General features: G+C 44.0%; 44 non-coding genes and 1 pseudogene across 44 annotated transcripts; all 45 read left to right on the forward strand.

The window, feature by feature from the left end:
* Nucleotides 1–192: 192 nt before the first annotated feature.
* LOC137990478 (5S ribosomal RNA) lies at nt 193–311 on the forward strand. The gene has a single exon (XR_011121443.1). It is a non-coding gene; the product is annotated as a 5S ribosomal RNA (ribosomal RNA).
* A 326-nt stretch (nt 312–637) lies between these two features.
* On the forward strand, nt 638–756 carry LOC137990479 (5S ribosomal RNA). Its single transcript, XR_011121444.1, has one exon. It is a non-coding gene; the product is annotated as a 5S ribosomal RNA (ribosomal RNA).
* Nucleotides 757–1,082: 326 nt separating this feature from the next.
* LOC137990480 (5S ribosomal RNA) lies at nt 1,083–1,201 on the forward strand. The gene has a single exon (XR_011121445.1). It is a non-coding gene; the product is annotated as a 5S ribosomal RNA (ribosomal RNA).
* Nucleotides 1,202–1,527: 326 nt separating this feature from the next.
* On the forward strand, nt 1,528–1,646 carry LOC137990481 (5S ribosomal RNA). The gene has a single exon (XR_011121446.1). It is a non-coding gene; the product is annotated as a 5S ribosomal RNA (ribosomal RNA).
* Nucleotides 1,647–1,972: 326 nt separating this feature from the next.
* LOC137990482 (5S ribosomal RNA) lies at nt 1,973–2,091 on the forward strand. The gene has a single exon (XR_011121447.1). It is a non-coding gene; the product is annotated as a 5S ribosomal RNA (ribosomal RNA).
* A 326-nt stretch (nt 2,092–2,417) lies between these two features.
* LOC137990483 (5S ribosomal RNA) lies at nt 2,418–2,536 on the forward strand. Its single transcript, XR_011121448.1, has one exon. It is a non-coding gene; the product is annotated as a 5S ribosomal RNA (ribosomal RNA).
* A 326-nt stretch (nt 2,537–2,862) lies between these two features.
* Nucleotides 2,863–2,981, forward strand: LOC137990484 (5S ribosomal RNA). The gene has a single exon (XR_011121449.1). It is a non-coding gene; the product is annotated as a 5S ribosomal RNA (ribosomal RNA).
* A 326-nt stretch (nt 2,982–3,307) lies between these two features.
* LOC137990485 (5S ribosomal RNA) lies at nt 3,308–3,426 on the forward strand. The gene has a single exon (XR_011121450.1). It is a non-coding gene; the product is annotated as a 5S ribosomal RNA (ribosomal RNA).
* A 326-nt stretch (nt 3,427–3,752) lies between these two features.
* On the forward strand, nt 3,753–3,871 carry LOC137990486 (5S ribosomal RNA). Its single transcript, XR_011121451.1, has one exon. It is a non-coding gene; the product is annotated as a 5S ribosomal RNA (ribosomal RNA).
* Nucleotides 3,872–4,197: 326 nt separating this feature from the next.
* LOC137990489 (5S ribosomal RNA) lies at nt 4,198–4,316 on the forward strand. The gene has a single exon (XR_011121453.1). It is a non-coding gene; the product is annotated as a 5S ribosomal RNA (ribosomal RNA).
* Nucleotides 4,317–4,642: 326 nt separating this feature from the next.
* On the forward strand, nt 4,643–4,761 carry LOC137990490 (5S ribosomal RNA). Its single transcript, XR_011121454.1, has one exon. It is a non-coding gene; the product is annotated as a 5S ribosomal RNA (ribosomal RNA).
* Nucleotides 4,762–5,087: 326 nt separating this feature from the next.
* On the forward strand, nt 5,088–5,206 carry LOC137990491 (5S ribosomal RNA). Its single transcript, XR_011121455.1, has one exon. It is a non-coding gene; the product is annotated as a 5S ribosomal RNA (ribosomal RNA).
* Nucleotides 5,207–5,532: 326 nt separating this feature from the next.
* Nucleotides 5,533–5,651, forward strand: LOC137990492 (5S ribosomal RNA). The gene has a single exon (XR_011121456.1). It is a non-coding gene; the product is annotated as a 5S ribosomal RNA (ribosomal RNA).
* A 326-nt stretch (nt 5,652–5,977) lies between these two features.
* LOC137990493 (5S ribosomal RNA) lies at nt 5,978–6,096 on the forward strand. Its single transcript, XR_011121457.1, has one exon. It is a non-coding gene; the product is annotated as a 5S ribosomal RNA (ribosomal RNA).
* Nucleotides 6,097–6,422: 326 nt separating this feature from the next.
* Nucleotides 6,423–6,541, forward strand: LOC137990404 (5S ribosomal RNA). Its single transcript, XR_011121379.1, has one exon. It is a non-coding gene; the product is annotated as a 5S ribosomal RNA (ribosomal RNA).
* Nucleotides 6,542–6,867: 326 nt separating this feature from the next.
* Nucleotides 6,868–6,986, forward strand: LOC137990405 (5S ribosomal RNA). Its single transcript, XR_011121380.1, has one exon. It is a non-coding gene; the product is annotated as a 5S ribosomal RNA (ribosomal RNA).
* A 326-nt stretch (nt 6,987–7,312) lies between these two features.
* LOC137990407 (5S ribosomal RNA) lies at nt 7,313–7,431 on the forward strand. Its single transcript, XR_011121381.1, has one exon. It is a non-coding gene; the product is annotated as a 5S ribosomal RNA (ribosomal RNA).
* Nucleotides 7,432–7,757: 326 nt separating this feature from the next.
* LOC137990408 (5S ribosomal RNA) lies at nt 7,758–7,876 on the forward strand. The gene has a single exon (XR_011121382.1). It is a non-coding gene; the product is annotated as a 5S ribosomal RNA (ribosomal RNA).
* Nucleotides 7,877–8,202: 326 nt separating this feature from the next.
* LOC137990409 (5S ribosomal RNA) lies at nt 8,203–8,321 on the forward strand. Its single transcript, XR_011121383.1, has one exon. It is a non-coding gene; the product is annotated as a 5S ribosomal RNA (ribosomal RNA).
* A 326-nt stretch (nt 8,322–8,647) lies between these two features.
* LOC137990411 (5S ribosomal RNA) lies at nt 8,648–8,766 on the forward strand. The gene has a single exon (XR_011121385.1). It is a non-coding gene; the product is annotated as a 5S ribosomal RNA (ribosomal RNA).
* Nucleotides 8,767–9,092: 326 nt separating this feature from the next.
* On the forward strand, nt 9,093–9,211 carry LOC137990412 (5S ribosomal RNA). Its single transcript, XR_011121386.1, has one exon. It is a non-coding gene; the product is annotated as a 5S ribosomal RNA (ribosomal RNA).
* A 326-nt stretch (nt 9,212–9,537) lies between these two features.
* LOC137990413 (5S ribosomal RNA) lies at nt 9,538–9,656 on the forward strand. The gene has a single exon (XR_011121387.1). It is a non-coding gene; the product is annotated as a 5S ribosomal RNA (ribosomal RNA).
* A 326-nt stretch (nt 9,657–9,982) lies between these two features.
* On the forward strand, nt 9,983–10,101 carry LOC137990414 (5S ribosomal RNA). The gene has a single exon (XR_011121388.1). It is a non-coding gene; the product is annotated as a 5S ribosomal RNA (ribosomal RNA).
* A 326-nt stretch (nt 10,102–10,427) lies between these two features.
* LOC137990415 (5S ribosomal RNA) lies at nt 10,428–10,546 on the forward strand. The gene has a single exon (XR_011121389.1). It is a non-coding gene; the product is annotated as a 5S ribosomal RNA (ribosomal RNA).
* Nucleotides 10,547–10,872: 326 nt separating this feature from the next.
* Nucleotides 10,873–10,991, forward strand: LOC137990416 (5S ribosomal RNA). The gene has a single exon (XR_011121390.1). It is a non-coding gene; the product is annotated as a 5S ribosomal RNA (ribosomal RNA).
* A 326-nt stretch (nt 10,992–11,317) lies between these two features.
* LOC137990417 (5S ribosomal RNA) lies at nt 11,318–11,436 on the forward strand. The gene has a single exon (XR_011121391.1). It is a non-coding gene; the product is annotated as a 5S ribosomal RNA (ribosomal RNA).
* Nucleotides 11,437–11,762: 326 nt separating this feature from the next.
* Nucleotides 11,763–11,881, forward strand: LOC137990418 (5S ribosomal RNA). The gene has a single exon (XR_011121392.1). It is a non-coding gene; the product is annotated as a 5S ribosomal RNA (ribosomal RNA).
* A 326-nt stretch (nt 11,882–12,207) lies between these two features.
* LOC137990419 (5S ribosomal RNA) lies at nt 12,208–12,326 on the forward strand. Its single transcript, XR_011121393.1, has one exon. It is a non-coding gene; the product is annotated as a 5S ribosomal RNA (ribosomal RNA).
* Nucleotides 12,327–12,652: 326 nt separating this feature from the next.
* LOC137990420 (5S ribosomal RNA) lies at nt 12,653–12,771 on the forward strand. The gene has a single exon (XR_011121394.1). It is a non-coding gene; the product is annotated as a 5S ribosomal RNA (ribosomal RNA).
* A 326-nt stretch (nt 12,772–13,097) lies between these two features.
* On the forward strand, nt 13,098–13,216 carry LOC137990423 (5S ribosomal RNA). The gene has a single exon (XR_011121396.1). It is a non-coding gene; the product is annotated as a 5S ribosomal RNA (ribosomal RNA).
* Nucleotides 13,217–13,542: 326 nt separating this feature from the next.
* Nucleotides 13,543–13,661, forward strand: LOC137990424 (5S ribosomal RNA). The gene has a single exon (XR_011121397.1). It is a non-coding gene; the product is annotated as a 5S ribosomal RNA (ribosomal RNA).
* Nucleotides 13,662–13,987: 326 nt separating this feature from the next.
* Nucleotides 13,988–14,106, forward strand: LOC137990425 (5S ribosomal RNA). The gene has a single exon (XR_011121398.1). It is a non-coding gene; the product is annotated as a 5S ribosomal RNA (ribosomal RNA).
* Nucleotides 14,107–14,432: 326 nt separating this feature from the next.
* On the forward strand, nt 14,433–14,551 carry LOC137990426 (5S ribosomal RNA). The gene has a single exon (XR_011121399.1). It is a non-coding gene; the product is annotated as a 5S ribosomal RNA (ribosomal RNA).
* A 326-nt stretch (nt 14,552–14,877) lies between these two features.
* LOC137990427 (5S ribosomal RNA) lies at nt 14,878–14,996 on the forward strand. The gene has a single exon (XR_011121400.1). It is a non-coding gene; the product is annotated as a 5S ribosomal RNA (ribosomal RNA).
* Nucleotides 14,997–15,322: 326 nt separating this feature from the next.
* LOC137990428 (5S ribosomal RNA) lies at nt 15,323–15,441 on the forward strand. The gene has a single exon (XR_011121401.1). It is a non-coding gene; the product is annotated as a 5S ribosomal RNA (ribosomal RNA).
* Nucleotides 15,442–15,767: 326 nt separating this feature from the next.
* LOC137990429 (5S ribosomal RNA) lies at nt 15,768–15,886 on the forward strand. The gene has a single exon (XR_011121402.1). It is a non-coding gene; the product is annotated as a 5S ribosomal RNA (ribosomal RNA).
* A 326-nt stretch (nt 15,887–16,212) lies between these two features.
* On the forward strand, nt 16,213–16,331 carry LOC137990430 (5S ribosomal RNA). The gene has a single exon (XR_011121403.1). It is a non-coding gene; the product is annotated as a 5S ribosomal RNA (ribosomal RNA).
* Nucleotides 16,332–16,657: 326 nt separating this feature from the next.
* LOC137990431 (5S ribosomal RNA) lies at nt 16,658–16,776 on the forward strand. The gene has a single exon (XR_011121404.1). It is a non-coding gene; the product is annotated as a 5S ribosomal RNA (ribosomal RNA).
* Nucleotides 16,777–17,102: 326 nt separating this feature from the next.
* On the forward strand, nt 17,103–17,221 carry LOC137990432 (5S ribosomal RNA). Its single transcript, XR_011121405.1, has one exon. It is a non-coding gene; the product is annotated as a 5S ribosomal RNA (ribosomal RNA).
* A 326-nt stretch (nt 17,222–17,547) lies between these two features.
* Nucleotides 17,548–17,666, forward strand: LOC137990434 (5S ribosomal RNA). The gene has a single exon (XR_011121407.1). It is a non-coding gene; the product is annotated as a 5S ribosomal RNA (ribosomal RNA).
* A 326-nt stretch (nt 17,667–17,992) lies between these two features.
* Nucleotides 17,993–18,111, forward strand: LOC137990435 (5S ribosomal RNA). The gene has a single exon (XR_011121408.1). It is a non-coding gene; the product is annotated as a 5S ribosomal RNA (ribosomal RNA).
* A 326-nt stretch (nt 18,112–18,437) lies between these two features.
* LOC137990436 (5S ribosomal RNA) lies at nt 18,438–18,556 on the forward strand. The gene has a single exon (XR_011121409.1). It is a non-coding gene; the product is annotated as a 5S ribosomal RNA (ribosomal RNA).
* A 326-nt stretch (nt 18,557–18,882) lies between these two features.
* LOC137990437 (5S ribosomal RNA) lies at nt 18,883–19,001 on the forward strand. The gene has a single exon (XR_011121410.1). It is a non-coding gene; the product is annotated as a 5S ribosomal RNA (ribosomal RNA).
* Nucleotides 19,002–19,327: 326 nt separating this feature from the next.
* LOC137990439 (5S ribosomal RNA) lies at nt 19,328–19,446 on the forward strand. The gene has a single exon (XR_011121411.1). It is a non-coding gene; the product is annotated as a 5S ribosomal RNA (ribosomal RNA).
* Nucleotides 19,447–19,772: 326 nt separating this feature from the next.
* Nucleotides 19,773–19,893, forward strand: LOC137990440 (5S ribosomal RNA; annotated as a pseudogene).
* Nucleotides 19,894–20,062: the final 169 nt, after the last annotated feature.

Genomic DNA, 20,062 nt, shown 5'->3' on the forward strand with positions numbered 1-20,062 from the left:
TCGAATCGAGGAAAAGCTTTGTTTACTCGAGTCCCGGATGTTGAAAGGAATTTTTGAACGGGAAACATTAACTCTCTGCATTTTACCAATGCCATTGCCGGTGAAGGGTTAAAGAACCATCACAGAGGAAACAGTTATTTGCTCAGTTCAACTTGCCCGCTCAAAACACACAACAAGAACGGGCTTTCTTCCGTCTACGACCATACCACAGGCAAAAAACCGGGTCTCGTCCGATCCCCGTAGTCAAATCCTGTAGGGCGAGAGTAGTACTTCGACGGGAGACCGCTTGGGAATATCTCGTGTTGTAGACTTCTATTTGACTCTACATTTTGTCGTTATATGACTTGTTTTACTTTGGTTTTCTGTGGGCATTGAGCTAATTAGCACGCGCGCTTGTAAAACTTGTCGTCACAATTCAAGCTTTAGCAAATGACATTCCATGGAATCGAATCGAGGAAAAGCTTTGTTTACTCGAGTCCCGGATGTTGAAAGGAATTTTTGAACGGGAAACATTAACTCTCTGCATTTTACCAATGCCATTGCCGGTGAAGGGTTAAAGAACCATCACAGAGGAAACAGTTATTTGCTCAGTTCAACTTGCCCGCTCAAAACACACAACAAGAACGGGCTTTCTTCCGTCTACGACCATACCACAGGCAAAAAACCGGGTCTCGTCCGATCCCCGTAGTCAAATCCTGTAGGGCGAGAGTAGTACTTCGACGGGAGACCGCTTGGGAATATCTCGTGTTGTAGACTTCTATTTGACTCTACATTTTGTCGTTATATGACTTGTTTTACTTTGGTTTTCTGTGGGCATTGAGCTAATTAGCACGCGCGCTTGTAAAACTTGTCGTCACAATTCAAGCTTTAGCAAATGACATTCCATGGAATCGAATCGAGGAAAAGCTTTGTTTACTCGAGTCCCGGATGTTGAAAGGAATTTTTGAACGGGAAACATTAACTCTCTGCATTTTACCAATGCCATTGCCGGTGAAGGGTTAAAGAACCATCACAGAGGAAACAGTTATTTGCTCAGTTCAACTTGCCCGCTCAAAACACACAACAAGAACGGGCTTTCTTCCGTCTACGACCATACCACAGGCAAAAAACCGGGTCTCGTCCGATCCCCGTAGTCAAATCCTGTAGGGCGAGAGTAGTACTTCGACGGGAGACCGCTTGGGAATATCTCGTGTTGTAGACTTCTATTTGACTCTACATTTTGTCGTTATATGACTTGTTTTACTTTGGTTTTCTGTGGGCATTGAGCTAATTAGCACGCGCGCTTGTAAAACTTGTCGTCACAATTCAAGCTTTAGCAAATGACATTCCATGGAATCGAATCGAGGAAAAGCTTTGTTTACTCGAGTCCCGGATGTTGAAAGGAATTTTTGAACGGGAAACATTAACTCTCTGCATTTTACCAATGCCATTGCCGGTGAAGGGTTAAAGAACCATCACAGAGGAAACAGTTATTTGCTCAGTTCAACTTGCCCGCTCAAAACACACAACAAGAACGGGCTTTCTTCCGTCTACGACCATACCACAGGCAAAAAACCGGGTCTCGTCCGATCCCCGTAGTCAAATCCTGTAGGGCGAGAGTAGTACTTCGACGGGAGACCGCTTGGGAATATCTCGTGTTGTAGACTTCTATTTGACTCTACATTTTGTCGTTATATGACTTGTTTTACTTTGGTTTTCTGTGGGCATTGAGCTAATTAGCACGCGCGCTTGTAAAACTTGTCGTCACAATTCAAGCTTTAGCAAATGACATTCCATGGAATCGAATCGAGGAAAAGCTTTGTTTACTCGAGTCCCGGATGTTGAAAGGAATTTTTGAACGGGAAACATTAACTCTCTGCATTTTACCAATGCCATTGCCGGTGAAGGGTTAAAGAACCATCACAGAGGAAACAGTTATTTGCTCAGTTCAACTTGCCCGCTCAAAACACACAACAAGAACGGGCTTTCTTCCGTCTACGACCATACCACAGGCAAAAAACCGGGTCTCGTCCGATCCCCGTAGTCAAATCCTGTAGGGCGAGAGTAGTACTTCGACGGGAGACCGCTTGGGAATATCTCGTGTTGTAGACTTCTATTTGACTCTACATTTTGTCGTTATATGACTTGTTTTACTTTGGTTTTCTGTGGGCATTGAGCTAATTAGCACGCGCGCTTGTAAAACTTGTCGTCACAATTCAAGCTTTAGCAAATGACATTCCATGGAATCGAATCGAGGAAAAGCTTTGTTTACTCGAGTCCCGGATGTTGAAAGGAATTTTTGAACGGGAAACATTAACTCTCTGCATTTTACCAATGCCATTGCCGGTGAAGGGTTAAAGAACCATCACAGAGGAAACAGTTATTTGCTCAGTTCAACTTGCCCGCTCAAAACACACAACAAGAACGGGCTTTCTTCCGTCTACGACCATACCACAGGCAAAAAACCGGGTCTCGTCCGATCCCCGTAGTCAAATCCTGTAGGGCGAGAGTAGTACTTCGACGGGAGACCGCTTGGGAATATCTCGTGTTGTAGACTTCTATTTGACTCTACATTTTGTCGTTATATGACTTGTTTTACTTTGGTTTTCTGTGGGCATTGAGCTAATTAGCACGCGCGCTTGTAAAACTTGTCGTCACAATTCAAGCTTTAGCAAATGACATTCCATGGAATCGAATCGAGGAAAAGCTTTGTTTACTCGAGTCCCGGATGTTGAAAGGAATTTTTGAACGGGAAACATTAACTCTCTGCATTTTACCAATGCCATTGCCGGTGAAGGGTTAAAGAACCATCACAGAGGAAACAGTTATTTGCTCAGTTCAACTTGCCCGCTCAAAACACACAACAAGAACGGGCTTTCTTCCGTCTACGACCATACCACAGGCAAAAAACCGGGTCTCGTCCGATCCCCGTAGTCAAATCCTGTAGGGCGAGAGTAGTACTTCGACGGGAGACCGCTTGGGAATATCTCGTGTTGTAGACTTCTATTTGACTCTACATTTTGTCGTTATATGACTTGTTTTACTTTGGTTTTCTGTGGGCATTGAGCTAATTAGCACGCGCGCTTGTAAAACTTGTCGTCACAATTCAAGCTTTAGCAAATGACATTCCATGGAATCGAATCGAGGAAAAGCTTTGTTTACTCGAGTCCCGGATGTTGAAAGGAATTTTTGAACGGGAAACATTAACTCTCTGCATTTTACCAATGCCATTGCCGGTGAAGGGTTAAAGAACCATCACAGAGGAAACAGTTATTTGCTCAGTTCAACTTGCCCGCTCAAAACACACAACAAGAACGGGCTTTCTTCCGTCTACGACCATACCACAGGCAAAAAACCGGGTCTCGTCCGATCCCCGTAGTCAAATCCTGTAGGGCGAGAGTAGTACTTCGACGGGAGACCGCTTGGGAATATCTCGTGTTGTAGACTTCTATTTGACTCTACATTTTGTCGTTATATGACTTGTTTTACTTTGGTTTTCTGTGGGCATTGAGCTAATTAGCACGCGCGCTTGTAAAACTTGTCGTCACAATTCAAGCTTTAGCAAATGACATTCCATGGAATCGAATCGAGGAAAAGCTTTGTTTACTCGAGTCCCGGATGTTGAAAGGAATTTTTGAACGGGAAACATTAACTCTCTGCATTTTACCAATGCCATTGCCGGTGAAGGGTTAAAGAACCATCACAGAGGAAACAGTTATTTGCTCAGTTCAACTTGCCCGCTCAAAACACACAACAAGAACGGGCTTTCTTCCGTCTACGACCATACCACAGGCAAAAAACCGGGTCTCGTCCGATCCCCGTAGTCAAATCCTGTAGGGCGAGAGTAGTACTTCGACGGGAGACCGCTTGGGAATATCTCGTGTTGTAGACTTCTATTTGACTCTACATTTTGTCGTTATATGACTTGTTTTACTTTGGTTTTCTGTGGGCATTGAGCTAATTAGCACGCGCGCTTGTAAAACTTGTCGTCACAATTCAAGCTTTAGCAAATGACATTCCATGGAATCGAATCGAGGAAAAGCTTTGTTTACTCGAGTCCCGGATGTTGAAAGGAATTTTTGAACGGGAAACATTAACTCTCTGCATTTTACCAATGCCATTGCCGGTGAAGGGTTAAAGAACCATCACAGAGGAAACAGTTATTTGCTCAGTTCAACTTGCCCGCTCAAAACACACAACAAGAACGGGCTTTCTTCCGTCTACGACCATACCACAGGCAAAAAACCGGGTCTCGTCCGATCCCCGTAGTCAAATCCTGTAGGGCGAGAGTAGTACTTCGACGGGAGACCGCTTGGGAATATCTCGTGTTGTAGACTTCTATTTGACTCTACATTTTGTCGTTATATGACTTGTTTTACTTTGGTTTTCTGTGGGCATTGAGCTAATTAGCACGCGCGCTTGTAAAACTTGTCGTCACAATTCAAGCTTTAGCAAATGACATTCCATGGAATCGAATCGAGGAAAAGCTTTGTTTACTCGAGTCCCGGATGTTGAAAGGAATTTTTGAACGGGAAACATTAACTCTCTGCATTTTACCAATGCCATTGCCGGTGAAGGGTTAAAGAACCATCACAGAGGAAACAGTTATTTGCTCAGTTCAACTTGCCCGCTCAAAACACACAACAAGAACGGGCTTTCTTCCGTCTACGACCATACCACAGGCAAAAAACCGGGTCTCGTCCGATCCCCGTAGTCAAATCCTGTAGGGCGAGAGTAGTACTTCGACGGGAGACCGCTTGGGAATATCTCGTGTTGTAGACTTCTATTTGACTCTACATTTTGTCGTTATATGACTTGTTTTACTTTGGTTTTCTGTGGGCATTGAGCTAATTAGCACGCGCGCTTGTAAAACTTGTCGTCACAATTCAAGCTTTAGCAAATGACATTCCATGGAATCGAATCGAGGAAAAGCTTTGTTTACTCGAGTCCCGGATGTTGAAAGGAATTTTTGAACGGGAAACATTAACTCTCTGCATTTTACCAATGCCATTGCCGGTGAAGGGTTAAAGAACCATCACAGAGGAAACAGTTATTTGCTCAGTTCAACTTGCCCGCTCAAAACACACAACAAGAACGGGCTTTCTTCCGTCTACGACCATACCACAGGCAAAAAACCGGGTCTCGTCCGATCCCCGTAGTCAAATCCTGTAGGGCGAGAGTAGTACTTCGACGGGAGACCGCTTGGGAATATCTCGTGTTGTAGACTTCTATTTGACTCTACATTTTGTCGTTATATGACTTGTTTTACTTTGGTTTTCTGTGGGCATTGAGCTAATTAGCACGCGCGCTTGTAAAACTTGTCGTCACAATTCAAGCTTTAGCAAATGACATTCCATGGAATCGAATCGAGGAAAAGCTTTGTTTACTCGAGTCCCGGATGTTGAAAGGAATTTTTGAACGGGAAACATTAACTCTCTGCATTTTACCAATGCCATTGCCGGTGAAGGGTTAAAGAACCATCACAGAGGAAACAGTTATTTGCTCAGTTCAACTTGCCCGCTCAAAACACACAACAAGAACGGGCTTTCTTCCGTCTACGACCATACCACAGGCAAAAAACCGGGTCTCGTCCGATCCCCGTAGTCAAATCCTGTAGGGCGAGAGTAGTACTTCGACGGGAGACCGCTTGGGAATATCTCGTGTTGTAGACTTCTATTTGACTCTACATTTTGTCGTTATATGACTTGTTTTACTTTGGTTTTCTGTGGGCATTGAGCTAATTAGCACGCGCGCTTGTAAAACTTGTCGTCACAATTCAAGCTTTAGCAAATGACATTCCATGGAATCGAATCGAGGAAAAGCTTTGTTTACTCGAGTCCCGGATGTTGAAAGGAATTTTTGAACGGGAAACATTAACTCTCTGCATTTTACCAATGCCATTGCCGGTGAAGGGTTAAAGAACCATCACAGAGGAAACAGTTATTTGCTCAGTTCAACTTGCCCGCTCAAAACACACAACAAGAACGGGCTTTCTTCCGTCTACGACCATACCACAGGCAAAAAACCGGGTCTCGTCCGATCCCCGTAGTCAAATCCTGTAGGGCGAGAGTAGTACTTCGACGGGAGACCGCTTGGGAATATCTCGTGTTGTAGACTTCTATTTGACTCTACATTTTGTCGTTATATGACTTGTTTTACTTTGGTTTTCTGTGGGCATTGAGCTAATTAGCACGCGCGCTTGTAAAACTTGTCGTCACAATTCAAGCTTTAGCAAATGACATTCCATGGAATCGAATCGAGGAAAAGCTTTGTTTACTCGAGTCCCGGATGTTGAAAGGAATTTTTGAACGGGAAACATTAACTCTCTGCATTTTACCAATGCCATTGCCGGTGAAGGGTTAAAGAACCATCACAGAGGAAACAGTTATTTGCTCAGTTCAACTTGCCCGCTCAAAACACACAACAAGAACGGGCTTTCTTCCGTCTACGACCATACCACAGGCAAAAAACCGGGTCTCGTCCGATCCCCGTAGTCAAATCCTGTAGGGCGAGAGTAGTACTTCGACGGGAGACCGCTTGGGAATATCTCGTGTTGTAGACTTCTATTTGACTCTACATTTTGTCGTTATATGACTTGTTTTACTTTGGTTTTCTGTGGGCATTGAGCTAATTAGCACGCGCGCTTGTAAAACTTGTCGTCACAATTCAAGCTTTAGCAAATGACATTCCATGGAATCGAATCGAGGAAAAGCTTTGTTTACTCGAGTCCCGGATGTTGAAAGGAATTTTTGAACGGGAAACATTAACTCTCTGCATTTTACCAATGCCATTGCCGGTGAAGGGTTAAAGAACCATCACAGAGGAAACAGTTATTTGCTCAGTTCAACTTGCCCGCTCAAAACACACAACAAGAACGGGCTTTCTTCCGTCTACGACCATACCACAGGCAAAAAACCGGGTCTCGTCCGATCCCCGTAGTCAAATCCTGTAGGGCGAGAGTAGTACTTCGACGGGAGACCGCTTGGGAATATCTCGTGTTGTAGACTTCTATTTGACTCTACATTTTGTCGTTATATGACTTGTTTTACTTTGGTTTTCTGTGGGCATTGAGCTAATTAGCACGCGCGCTTGTAAAACTTGTCGTCACAATTCAAGCTTTAGCAAATGACATTCCATGGAATCGAATCGAGGAAAAGCTTTGTTTACTCGAGTCCCGGATGTTGAAAGGAATTTTTGAACGGGAAACATTAACTCTCTGCATTTTACCAATGCCATTGCCGGTGAAGGGTTAAAGAACCATCACAGAGGAAACAGTTATTTGCTCAGTTCAACTTGCCCGCTCAAAACACACAACAAGAACGGGCTTTCTTCCGTCTACGACCATACCACAGGCAAAAAACCGGGTCTCGTCCGATCCCCGTAGTCAAATCCTGTAGGGCGAGAGTAGTACTTCGACGGGAGACCGCTTGGGAATATCTCGTGTTGTAGACTTCTATTTGACTCTACATTTTGTCGTTATATGACTTGTTTTACTTTGGTTTTCTGTGGGCATTGAGCTAATTAGCACGCGCGCTTGTAAAACTTGTCGTCACAATTCAAGCTTTAGCAAATGACATTCCATGGAATCGAATCGAGGAAAAGCTTTGTTTACTCGAGTCCCGGATGTTGAAAGGAATTTTTGAACGGGAAACATTAACTCTCTGCATTTTACCAATGCCATTGCCGGTGAAGGGTTAAAGAACCATCACAGAGGAAACAGTTATTTGCTCAGTTCAACTTGCCCGCTCAAAACACACAACAAGAACGGGCTTTCTTCCGTCTACGACCATACCACAGGCAAAAAACCGGGTCTCGTCCGATCCCCGTAGTCAAATCCTGTAGGGCGAGAGTAGTACTTCGACGGGAGACCGCTTGGGAATATCTCGTGTTGTAGACTTCTATTTGACTCTACATTTTGTCGTTATATGACTTGTTTTACTTTGGTTTTCTGTGGGCATTGAGCTAATTAGCACGCGCGCTTGTAAAACTTGTCGTCACAATTCAAGCTTTAGCAAATGACATTCCATGGAATCGAATCGAGGAAAAGCTTTGTTTACTCGAGTCCCGGATGTTGAAAGGAATTTTTGAACGGGAAACATTAACTCTCTGCATTTTACCAATGCCATTGCCGGTGAAGGGTTAAAGAACCATCACAGAGGAAACAGTTATTTGCTCAGTTCAACTTGCCCGCTCAAAACACACAACAAGAACGGGCTTTCTTCCGTCTACGACCATACCACAGGCAAAAAACCGGGTCTCGTCCGATCCCCGTAGTCAAATCCTGTAGGGCGAGAGTAGTACTTCGACGGGAGACCGCTTGGGAATATCTCGTGTTGTAGACTTCTATTTGACTCTACATTTTGTCGTTATATGACTTGTTTTACTTTGGTTTTCTGTGGGCATTGAGCTAATTAGCACGCGCGCTTGTAAAACTTGTCGTCACAATTCAAGCTTTAGCAAATGACATTCCATGGAATCGAATCGAGGAAAAGCTTTGTTTACTCGAGTCCCGGATGTTGAAAGGAATTTTTGAACGGGAAACATTAACTCTCTGCATTTTACCAATGCCATTGCCGGTGAAGGGTTAAAGAACCATCACAGAGGAAACAGTTATTTGCTCAGTTCAACTTGCCCGCTCAAAACACACAACAAGAACGGGCTTTCTTCCGTCTACGACCATACCACAGGCAAAAAACCGGGTCTCGTCCGATCCCCGTAGTCAAATCCTGTAGGGCGAGAGTAGTACTTCGACGGGAGACCGCTTGGGAATATCTCGTGTTGTAGACTTCTATTTGACTCTACATTTTGTCGTTATATGACTTGTTTTACTTTGGTTTTCTGTGGGCATTGAGCTAATTAGCACGCGCGCTTGTAAAACTTGTCGTCACAATTCAAGCTTTAGCAAATGACATTCCATGGAATCGAATCGAGGAAAAGCTTTGTTTACTCGAGTCCCGGATGTTGAAAGGAATTTTTGAACGGGAAACATTAACTCTCTGCATTTTACCAATGCCATTGCCGGTGAAGGGTTAAAGAACCATCACAGAGGAAACAGTTATTTGCTCAGTTCAACTTGCCCGCTCAAAACACACAACAAGAACGGGCTTTCTTCCGTCTACGACCATACCACAGGCAAAAAACCGGGTCTCGTCCGATCCCCGTAGTCAAATCCTGTAGGGCGAGAGTAGTACTTCGACGGGAGACCGCTTGGGAATATCTCGTGTTGTAGACTTCTATTTGACTCTACATTTTGTCGTTATATGACTTGTTTTACTTTGGTTTTCTGTGGGCATTGAGCTAATTAGCACGCGCGCTTGTAAAACTTGTCGTCACAATTCAAGCTTTAGCAAATGACATTCCATGGAATCGAATCGAGGAAAAGCTTTGTTTACTCGAGTCCCGGATGTTGAAAGGAATTTTTGAACGGGAAACATTAACTCTCTGCATTTTACCAATGCCATTGCCGGTGAAGGGTTAAAGAACCATCACAGAGGAAACAGTTATTTGCTCAGTTCAACTTGCCCGCTCAAAACACACAACAAGAACGGGCTTTCTTCCGTCTACGACCATACCACAGGCAAAAAACCGGGTCTCGTCCGATCCCCGTAGTCAAATCCTGTAGGGCGAGAGTAGTACTTCGACGGGAGACCGCTTGGGAATATCTCGTGTTGTAGACTTCTATTTGACTCTACATTTTGTCGTTATATGACTTGTTTTACTTTGGTTTTCTGTGGGCATTGAGCTAATTAGCACGCGCGCTTGTAAAACTTGTCGTCACAATTCAAGCTTTAGCAAATGACATTCCATGGAATCGAATCGAGGAAAAGCTTTGTTTACTCGAGTCCCGGATGTTGAAAGGAATTTTTGAACGGGAAACATTAACTCTCTGCATTTTACCAATGCCATTGCCGGTGAAGGGTTAAAGAACCATCACAGAGGAAACAGTTATTTGCTCAGTTCAACTTGCCCGCTCAAAACACACAACAAGAACGGGCTTTCTTCCGTCTACGACCATACCACAGGCAAAAAACCGGGTCTCGTCCGATCCCCGTAGTCAAATCCTGTAGGGCGAGAGTAGTACTTCGACGGGAGACCGCTTGGGAATATCTCGTGTTGTAGACTTCTATTTGACTCTACATTTTGTCGTTATATGACTTGTTTTACTTTGGTTTTCTGTGGGCATTGAGCTAATTAGCACGCGCGCTTGTAAAACTTGTCGTCACAATTCAAGCTTTAGCAAATGACATTCCATGGAATCGAATCGAGGAAAAGCTTTGTTTACTCGAGTCCCGGATGTTGAAAGGAATTTTTGAACGGGAAACATTAACTCTCTGCATTTTACCAATGCCATTGCCGGTGAAGGGTTAAAGAACCATCACAGAGGAAACAGTTATTTGCTCAGTTCAACTTGCCCGCTCAAAACACACAACAAGAACGGGCTTTCTTCCGTCTACGACCATACCACAGGCAAAAAACCGGGTCTCGTCCGATCCCCGTAGTCAAATCCTGTAGGGCGAGAGTAGTACTTCGACGGGAGACCGCTTGGGAATATCTCGTGTTGTAGACTTCTATTTGACTCTACATTTTGTCGTTATATGACTTGTTTTACTTTGGTTTTCTGTGGGCATTGAGCTAATTAGCACGCGCGCTTGTAAAACTTGTCGTCACAATTCAAGCTTTAGCAAATGACATTCCATGGAATCGAATCGAGGAAAAGCTTTGTTTACTCGAGTCCCGGATGTTGAAAGGAATTTTTGAACGGGAAACATTAACTCTCTGCATTTTACCAATGCCATTGCCGGTGAAGGGTTAAAGAACCATCACAGAGGAAACAGTTATTTGCTCAGTTCAACTTGCCCGCTCAAAACACACAACAAGAACGGGCTTTCTTCCGTCTACGACCATACCACAGGCAAAAAACCGGGTCTCGTCCGATCCCCGTAGTCAAATCCTGTAGGGCGAGAGTAGTACTTCGACGGGAGACCGCTTGGGAATATCTCGTGTTGTAGACTTCTATTTGACTCTACATTTTGTCGTTATATGACTTGTTTTACTTTGGTTTTCTGTGGGCATTGAGCTAATTAGCACGCGCGCTTGTAAAACTTGTCGTCACAATTCAAGCTTTAGCAAATGACATTCCATGGAATCGAATCGAGGAAAAGCTTTGTTTACTCGAGTCCCGGATGTTGAAAGGAATTTTTGAACGGGAAACATTAACTCTCTGCATTTTACCAATGCCATTGCCGGTGAAGGGTTAAAGAACCATCACAGAGGAAACAGTTATTTGCTCAGTTCAACTTGCCCGCTCAAAACACACAACAAGAACGGGCTTTCTTCCGTCTACGACCATACCACAGGCAAAAAACCGGGTCTCGTCCGATCCCCGTAGTCAAATCCTGTAGGGCGAGAGTAGTACTTCGACGGGAGACCGCTTGGGAATATCTCGTGTTGTAGACTTCTATTTGACTCTACATTTTGTCGTTATATGACTTGTTTTACTTTGGTTTTCTGTGGGCATTGAGCTAATTAGCACGCGCGCTTGTAAAACTTGTCGTCACAATTCAAGCTTTAGCAAATGACATTCCATGGAATCGAATCGAGGAAAAGCTTTGTTTACTCGAGTCCCGGATGTTGAAAGGAATTTTTGAACGGGAAACATTAACTCTCTGCATTTTACCAATGCCATTGCCGGTGAAGGGTTAAAGAACCATCACAGAGGAAACAGTTATTTGCTCAGTTCAACTTGCCCGCTCAAAACACACAACAAGAACGGGCTTTCTTCCGTCTACGACCATACCACAGGCAAAAAACCGGGTCTCGTCCGATCCCCGTAGTCAAATCCTGTAGGGCGAGAGTAGTACTTCGACGGGAGACCGCTTGGGAATATCTCGTGTTGTAGACTTCTATTTGACTCTACATTTTGTCGTTATATGACTTGTTTTACTTTGGTTTTCTGTGGGCATTGAGCTAATTAGCACGCGCGCTTGTAAAACTTGTCGTCACAATTCAAGCTTTAGCAAATGACATTCCATGGAATCGAATCGAGGAAAAGCTTTGTTTACTCGAGTCCCGGATGTTGAAAGGAATTTTTGAACGGGAAACATTAACTCTCTGCATTTTACCAATGCCATTGCCGGTGAAGGGTTAAAGAACCATCACAGAGGAAACAGTTATTTGCTCAGTTCAACTTGCCCGCTCAAAACACACAACAAGAACGGGCTTTCTTCCGTCTACGACCATACCACAGGCAAAAAACCGGGTCTCGTCCGATCCCCGTAGTCAAATCCTGTAGGGCGAGAGTAGTACTTCGACGGGAGACCGCTTGGGAATATCTCGTGTTGTAGACTTCTATTTGACTCTACATTTTGTCGTTATATGACTTGTTTTACTTTGGTTTTCTGTGGGCATTGAGCTAATTAGCACGCGCGCTTGTAAAACTTGTCGTCACAATTCAAGCTTTAGCAAATGACATTCCATGGAATCGAATCGAGGAAAAGCTTTGTTTACTCGAGTCCCGGATGTTGAAAGGAATTTTTGAACGGGAAACATTAACTCTCTGCATTTTACCAATGCCATTGCCGGTGAAGGGTTAAAGAACCATCACAGAGGAAACAGTTATTTGCTCAGTTCAACTTGCCCGCTCAAAACACACAACAAGAACGGGCTTTCTTCCGTCTACGACCATACCACAGGCAAAAAACCGGGTCTCGTCCGATCCCCGTAGTCAAATCCTGTAGGGCGAGAGTAGTACTTCGACGGGAGACCGCTTGGGAATATCTCGTGTTGTAGACTTCTATTTGACTCTACATTTTGTCGTTATATGACTTGTTTTACTTTGGTTTTCTGTGGGCATTGAGCTAATTAGCACGCGCGCTTGTAAAACTTGTCGTCACAATTCAAGCTTTAGCAAATGACATTCCATGGAATCGAATCGAGGAAAAGCTTTGTTTACTCGAGTCCCGGATGTTGAAAGGAATTTTTGAACGGGAAACATTAACTCTCTGCATTTTACCAATGCCATTGCCGGTGAAGGGTTAAAGAACCATCACAGAGGAAACAGTTATTTGCTCAGTTCAACTTGCCCGCTCAAAACACACAACAAGAACGGGCTTTCTTCCGTCTACGACCATACCACAGGCAAAAAACCGGGTCTCGTCCGATCCCCGTAGTCAAATCCTGTAGGGCGAGAGTAGTACTTCGACGGGAGACCGCTTGGGAATATCTCGTGTTGTAGACTTCTATTTGACTCTACATTTTGTCGTTATATGACTTGTTTTACTTTGGTTTTCTGTGGGCATTGAGCTAATTAGCACGCGCGCTTGTAAAACTTGTCGTCACAATTCAAGCTTTAGCAAATGACATTCCATGGAATCGAATCGAGGAAAAGCTTTGTTTACTCGAGTCCCGGATGTTGAAAGGAATTTTTGAACGGGAAACATTAACTCTCTGCATTTTACCAATGCCATTGCCGGTGAAGGGTTAAAGAACCATCACAGAGGAAACAGTTATTTGCTCAGTTCAACTTGCCCGCTCAAAACACACAACAAGAACGGGCTTTCTTCCGTCTACGACCATACCACAGGCAAAAAACCGGGTCTCGTCCGATCCCCGTAGTCAAATCCTGTAGGGCGAGAGTAGTACTTCGACGGGAGACCGCTTGGGAATATCTCGTGTTGTAGACTTCTATTTGACTCTACATTTTGTCGTTATATGACTTGTTTTACTTTGGTTTTCTGTGGGCATTGAGCTAATTAGCACGCGCGCTTGTAAAACTTGTCGTCACAATTCAAGCTTTAGCAAATGACATTCCATGGAATCGAATCGAGGAAAAGCTTTGTTTACTCGAGTCCCGGATGTTGAAAGGAATTTTTGAACGGGAAACATTAACTCTCTGCATTTTACCAATGCCATTGCCGGTGAAGGGTTAAAGAACCATCACAGAGGAAACAGTTATTTGCTCAGTTCAACTTGCCCGCTCAAAACACACAACAAGAACGGGCTTTCTTCCGTCTACGACCATACCACAGGCAAAAAACCGGGTCTCGTCCGATCCCCGTAGTCAAATCCTGTAGGGCGAGAGTAGTACTTCGACGGGAGACCGCTTGGGAATATCTCGTGTTGTAGACTTCTATTTGACTCTACATTTTGTCGTTATATGACTTGTTTTACTTTGGTTTTCTGTGGGCATTGAGCTAATTAGCACGCGCGCTTGTAAAACTTGTCGTCACAATTCAAGCTTTAGCAAATGACATTCCATGGAATCGAATCGAGGAAAAGCTTTGTTTACTCGAGTCCCGGATGTTGAAAGGAATTTTTGAACGGGAAACATTAACTCTCTGCATTTTACCAATGCCATTGCCGGTGAAGGGTTAAAGAACCATCACAGAGGAAACAGTTATTTGCTCAGTTCAACTTGCCCGCTCAAAACACACAACAAGAACGGGCTTTCTTCCGTCTACGACCATACCACAGGCAAAAAACCGGGTCTCGTCCGATCCCCGTAGTCAAATCCTGTAGGGCGAGAGTAGTACTTCGACGGGAGACCGCTTGGGAATATCTCGTGTTGTAGACTTCTATTTGACTCTACATTTTGTCGTTATATGACTTGTTTTACTTTGGTTTTCTGTGGGCATTGAGCTAATTAGCACGCGCGCTTGTAAAACTTGTCGTCACAATTCAAGCTTTAGCAAATGACATTCCATGGAATCGAATCGAGGAAAAGCTTTGTTTACTCGAGTCCCGGATGTTGAAAGGAATTTTTGAACGGGAAACATTAACTCTCTGCATTTTACCAATGCCATTGCCGGTGAAGGGTTAAAGAACCATCACAGAGGAAACAGTTATTTGCTCAGTTCAACTTGCCCGCTCAAAACACACAACAAGAACGGGCTTTCTTCCGTCTACGACCATACCACAGGCAAAAAACCGGGTCTCGTCCGATCCCCGTAGTCAAATCCTGTAGGGCGAGAGTAGTACTTCGACGGGAGACCGCTTGGGAATATCTCGTGTTGTAGACTTCTATTTGACTCTACATTTTGTCGTTATATGACTTGTTTTACTTTGGTTTTCTGTGGGCATTGAGCTAATTAGCACGCGCGCTTGTAAAACTTGTCGTCACAATTCAAGCTTTAGCAAATGACATTCCATGGAATCGAATCGAGGAAAAGCTTTGTTTACTCGAGTCCCGGATGTTGAAAGGAATTTTTGAACGGGAAACATTAACTCTCTGCATTTTACCAATGCCATTGCCGGTGAAGGGTTAAAGAACCATCACAGAGGAAACAGTTATTTGCTCAGTTCAACTTGCCCGCTCAAAACACACAACAAGAACGGGCTTTCTTCCGTCTACGACCATACCACAGGCAAAAAACCGGGTCTCGTCCGATCCCCGTAGTCAAATCCTGTAGGGCGAGAGTAGTACTTCGACGGGAGACCGCTTGGGAATATCTCGTGTTGTAGACTTCTATTTGACTCTACATTTTGTCGTTATATGACTTGTTTTACTTTGGTTTTCTGTGGGCATTGAGCTAATTAGCACGCGCGCTTGTAAAACTTGTCGTCACAATTCAAGCTTTAGCAAATGACATTCCATGGAATCGAATCGAGGAAAAGCTTTGTTTACTCGAGTCCCGGATGTTGAAAGGAATTTTTGAACGGGAAACATTAACTCTCTGCATTTTACCAATGCCATTGCCGGTGAAGGGTTAAAGAACCATCACAGAGGAAACAGTTATTTGCTCAGTTCAACTTGCCCGCTCAAAACACACAACAAGAACGGGCTTTCTTCCGTCTACGACCATACCACAGGCAAAAAACCGGGTCTCGTCCGATCCCCGTAGTCAAATCCTGTAGGGCGAGAGTAGTACTTCGACGGGAGACCGCTTGGGAATATCTCGTGTTGTAGACTTCTATTTGACTCTACATTTTGTCGTTATATGACTTGTTTTACTTTGGTTTTCTGTGGGCATTGAGCTAATTAGCACGCGCGCTTGTAAAACTTGTCGTCACAATTCAAGCTTTAGCAAATGACATTCCATGGAATCGAATCGAGGAAAAGCTTTGTTTACTCGAGTCCCGGATGTTGAAAGGAATTTTTGAACGGGAAACATTAACTCTCTGCATTTTACCAATGCCATTGCCGGTGAAGGGTTAAAGAACCATCACAGAGGAAACAGTTATTTGCTCAGTTCAACTTGCCCGCTCAAAACACACAACAAGAACGGGCTTTCTTCCGTCTACGACCATACCACAGGCAAAAAACCGGGTCTCGTCCGATCCCCGTAGTCAAATCCTGTAGGGCGAGAGTAGTACTTCGACGGGAGACCGCTTGGGAATATCTCGTGTTGTAGACTTCTATTTGACTCTACATTTTGTCGTTATATGACTTGTTTTACTTTGGTTTTCTGTGGGCATTGAGCTAATTAGCACGCGCGCTTGTAAAACTTGTCGTCACAATTCAAGCTTTAGCAAATGACATTCCATGGAATCGAATCGAGGAAAAGCTTTGTTTACTCGAGTCCCGGATGTTGAAAGGAATTTTTGAACGGGAAACATTAACTCTCTGCATTTTACCAATGCCATTGCCGGTGAAGGGTTAAAGAACCATCACAGAGGAAACAGTTATTTGCTCAGTTCAACTTGCCCGCTCAAAACACACAACAAGAACGGGCTTTCTTCCGTCTACGACCATACCACAGGCAAAAAACCGGGTCTCGTCCGATCCCCGTAGTCAAATCCTGTAGGGCGAGAGTAGTACTTCGACGGGAGACCGCTTGGGAATATCTCGTGTTGTAGACTTCTATTTGACTCTACATTTTGTCGTTATATGACTTGTTTTACTTTGGTTTTCTGTGGGCATTGAGCTAATTAGCACGCGCGCTTGTAAAACTTGTCGTCACAATTCAAGCTTTAGCAAATGACATTCCATGGAATCGAATCGAGGAAAAGCTTTGTTTACTCGAGTCCCGGATGTTGAAAGGAATTTTTGAACGGGAAACATTAACTCTCTGCATTTTACCAATGCCATTGCCGGTGAAGGGTTAAAGAACCATCACAGAGGAAACAGTTATTTGCTCAGTTCAACTTGCCCGCTCAAAACACACAACAAGAACGGGCTTTCTTCCGTCTACGACCATACCACAGGCAAAAAACCGGGTCTCGTCCGATCCCCGTAGTCAAATCCTGTAGGGCGAGAGTAGTACTTCGACGGGAGACCGCTTGGGAATATCTCGTGTTGTAGACTTCTATTTGACTCTACATTTTGTCGTTATATGACTTGTTTTACTTTGGTTTTCTGTGGGCATTGAGCTAATTAGCACGCGCGCTTGTAAAACTTGTCGTCACAATTCAAGCTTTAGCAAATGACATTCCATGGAATCGAATCGAGGAAAAGCTTTGTTTACTCGAGTCCCGGATGTTGAAAGGAATTTTTGAACGGGAAACATTAACTCTCTGCATTTTACCAATGCCATTGCCGGTGAAGGGTTAAAGAACCATCACAGAGGAAACAGTTATTTGCTCAGTTCAACTTGCCCGCTCAAAACACACAACAAGAACGGGCTTTCTTCCGTCTACGACCATACCACAGGCAAAAAACCGGGTCTCGTCCGATCCCCGTAGTCAAATCCTGTAGGGCGAGAGTAGTACTTCGACGGGAGACCGCTTGGGAATATCTCGTGTTGTAGACTTCTATTTGACTCTACATTTTGTCGTTATATGACTTGTTTTACTTTGGTTTTCTGTGGGCATTGAGCTAATTAGCACGCGCGCTTGTAAAACTTGTCGTCACAATTCAAGCTTTAGCAAATGACATTCCATGGAATCGAATCGAGGAAAAGCTTTGTTTACTCGAGTCCCGGATGTTGAAAGGAATTTTTGAACGGGAAACATTAACTCTCTGCATTTTACCAATGCCATTGCCGGTGAAGGGTTAAAGAACCATCACAGAGGAAACAGTTATTTGCTCAGTTCAACTTGCCCGCTCAAAACACACAACAAGAACGGGCTTTCTTCCGTCTACGACCATACCACAGGCAAAAAACCGGGTCTCGTCCGATCCCCGTAGTCAAATCCTGTAGGGCGAGAGTAGTACTTCGACGGGAGACCGCTTGGGAATATCTCGTGTTGTAGACTTCTATTTGACTCTACATTTTGTCGTTATATGACTTGTTTTACTTTGGTTTTCTGTGGGCATTGAGCTAATTAGCACGCGCGCTTGTAAAACTTGTCGTCACAATTCAAGCTTTAGCAAATGACATTCCATGGAATCGAATCGAGGAAAAGCTTTGTTTACTCGAGTCCCGGATGTTGAAAGGAATTTTTGAACGGGAAACATTAACTCTCTGCATTTTACCAATGCCATTGCCGGTGAAGGGTTAAAGAACCATCACAGAGGAAACAGTTATTTGCTCAGTTCAACTTGCCCGCTCAAAACACACAACAAGAACGGGCTTTCTTCCGTCTACGACCATACCACAGGCAAAAAACCGGGTCTCGTCCGATCCCCGTAGTCAAATCCTGTAGGGCGAGAGTAGTACTTCGACGGGAGACCGCTTGGGAATATCTCGTGTTGTAGACTTCTATTTGACTCTACATTTTGTCGTTATATGACTTGTTTTACTTTGGTTTTCTGTGGGCATTGAGCTAATTAGCACGCGCGCTTGTAAAACTTGTCGTCACAATTCAAGCTTTAGCAAATGACATTCCATGGAATCGAATCGAGGAAAAGCTTTGTTTACTCGAGTCCCGGATGTTGAAAGGAATTTTTGAACGGGAAACATTAACTCTCTGCATTTTACCAATGCCATTGCCGGTGAAGGGTTAAAGAACCATCACAGAGGAAACAGTTATTTGCTCAGTTCAACTTGCCCGCTCAAAACACACAACAAGAACGGGCTTTCTTCCGTCTACGACCATACCACAGGCAAAAAACCGGGTCTCGTCCGATCCCCGTAGTCAAATCCTGTAGGGCGAGAGTAGTACTTCGACGGGAGACCGCTTGGGAATATCTCGTGTTGTAGACTTCTATTTGACTCTACATTTTGTCGTTATATGACTTGTTTTACTTTGGTTTTCTGTGGGCATTGAGCTAATTAGCACGCGCGCTTGTAAAACTTGTCGTCACAATTCAAGCTTTAGCAAATGACATTCCATGGAATCGAATCGAGGAAAAGCTTTGTTTACTCGAGTCCCGGATGTTGAAAGGAATTTTTGAACGGGAAACATTAACTCTCTGCATTTTACCAATGCCATTGCCGGTGAAGGGTTAAAGAACCATCACAGAGGAAACAGTTATTTGCTCAGTTCAACTTGCCCGCTCAAAACACACAACAAGAACGGGCTTTCTTCCGTCTACGACCATACCACAGGCAAAAAACCGGGTCTCGTCCGATCCCCGTAGTCAAATCCTGTAGGGCGAGAGTAGTACTTCGACGGGAGACCGCTTGGGAATATCTCGTGTTGTAGACTTCTATTTGACTCTACATTTTGTCGTTATATGACTTGTTTTACTTTGGTTTTCTGTGGGCATTGAGCTAATTAGCACGCGCGCTTGTAAAACTTGTCGTCACAATTCAAGCTTTAGCAAATGACATTCCATGGAATCGAATCGAGGAAAAGCTTTGTTTACTCGAGTCCCGGATGTTGAAAGGAATTTTTGAACGGGAAACATTAACTCTCTGCATTTTACCAATGCCATTGCCGGTGAAGGGTTAAAGAACCATCACAGAGGAAACAGTTATTTGCTCAGTTCAACTTGCCCGCTCAAAACACACAACAAGAACGGGCTTTCTTCCGTCTACGACCATACCACAGGCAAAAAAAACCGGGTCTCGTCCGATCCCCGTAGTCAAATCCTGTAGGGCGAGAGTAGTACTTCGACGGGAGACCGCTTGGGAATATCTCGTGTTGTAGACTTCTATTTGACTCTACATTTTGTCGTTATATGACTTGTTTTACTTTGGTTTTCTGTGGGCATTGAGCTAATTAGCACGCGCGCTTGTAAAACTTGTCGTCACAATTCAAGCTTTAGCAAATGACATTCCATGGAATCGAATCGAGGAAAAGCTTTGTTTACTCGAGTCCC

Source organism: Montipora foliosa, unplaced genomic scaffold (genome assembly GCF_036669935.1).
Source record: "Montipora foliosa isolate CH-2021 unplaced genomic scaffold, ASM3666993v2 scaffold_9, whole genome shotgun sequence".
In the NCBI taxonomy this organism is placed as follows: domain Eukaryota; kingdom Metazoa; phylum Cnidaria; class Anthozoa; order Scleractinia; family Acroporidae; genus Montipora; species Montipora foliosa.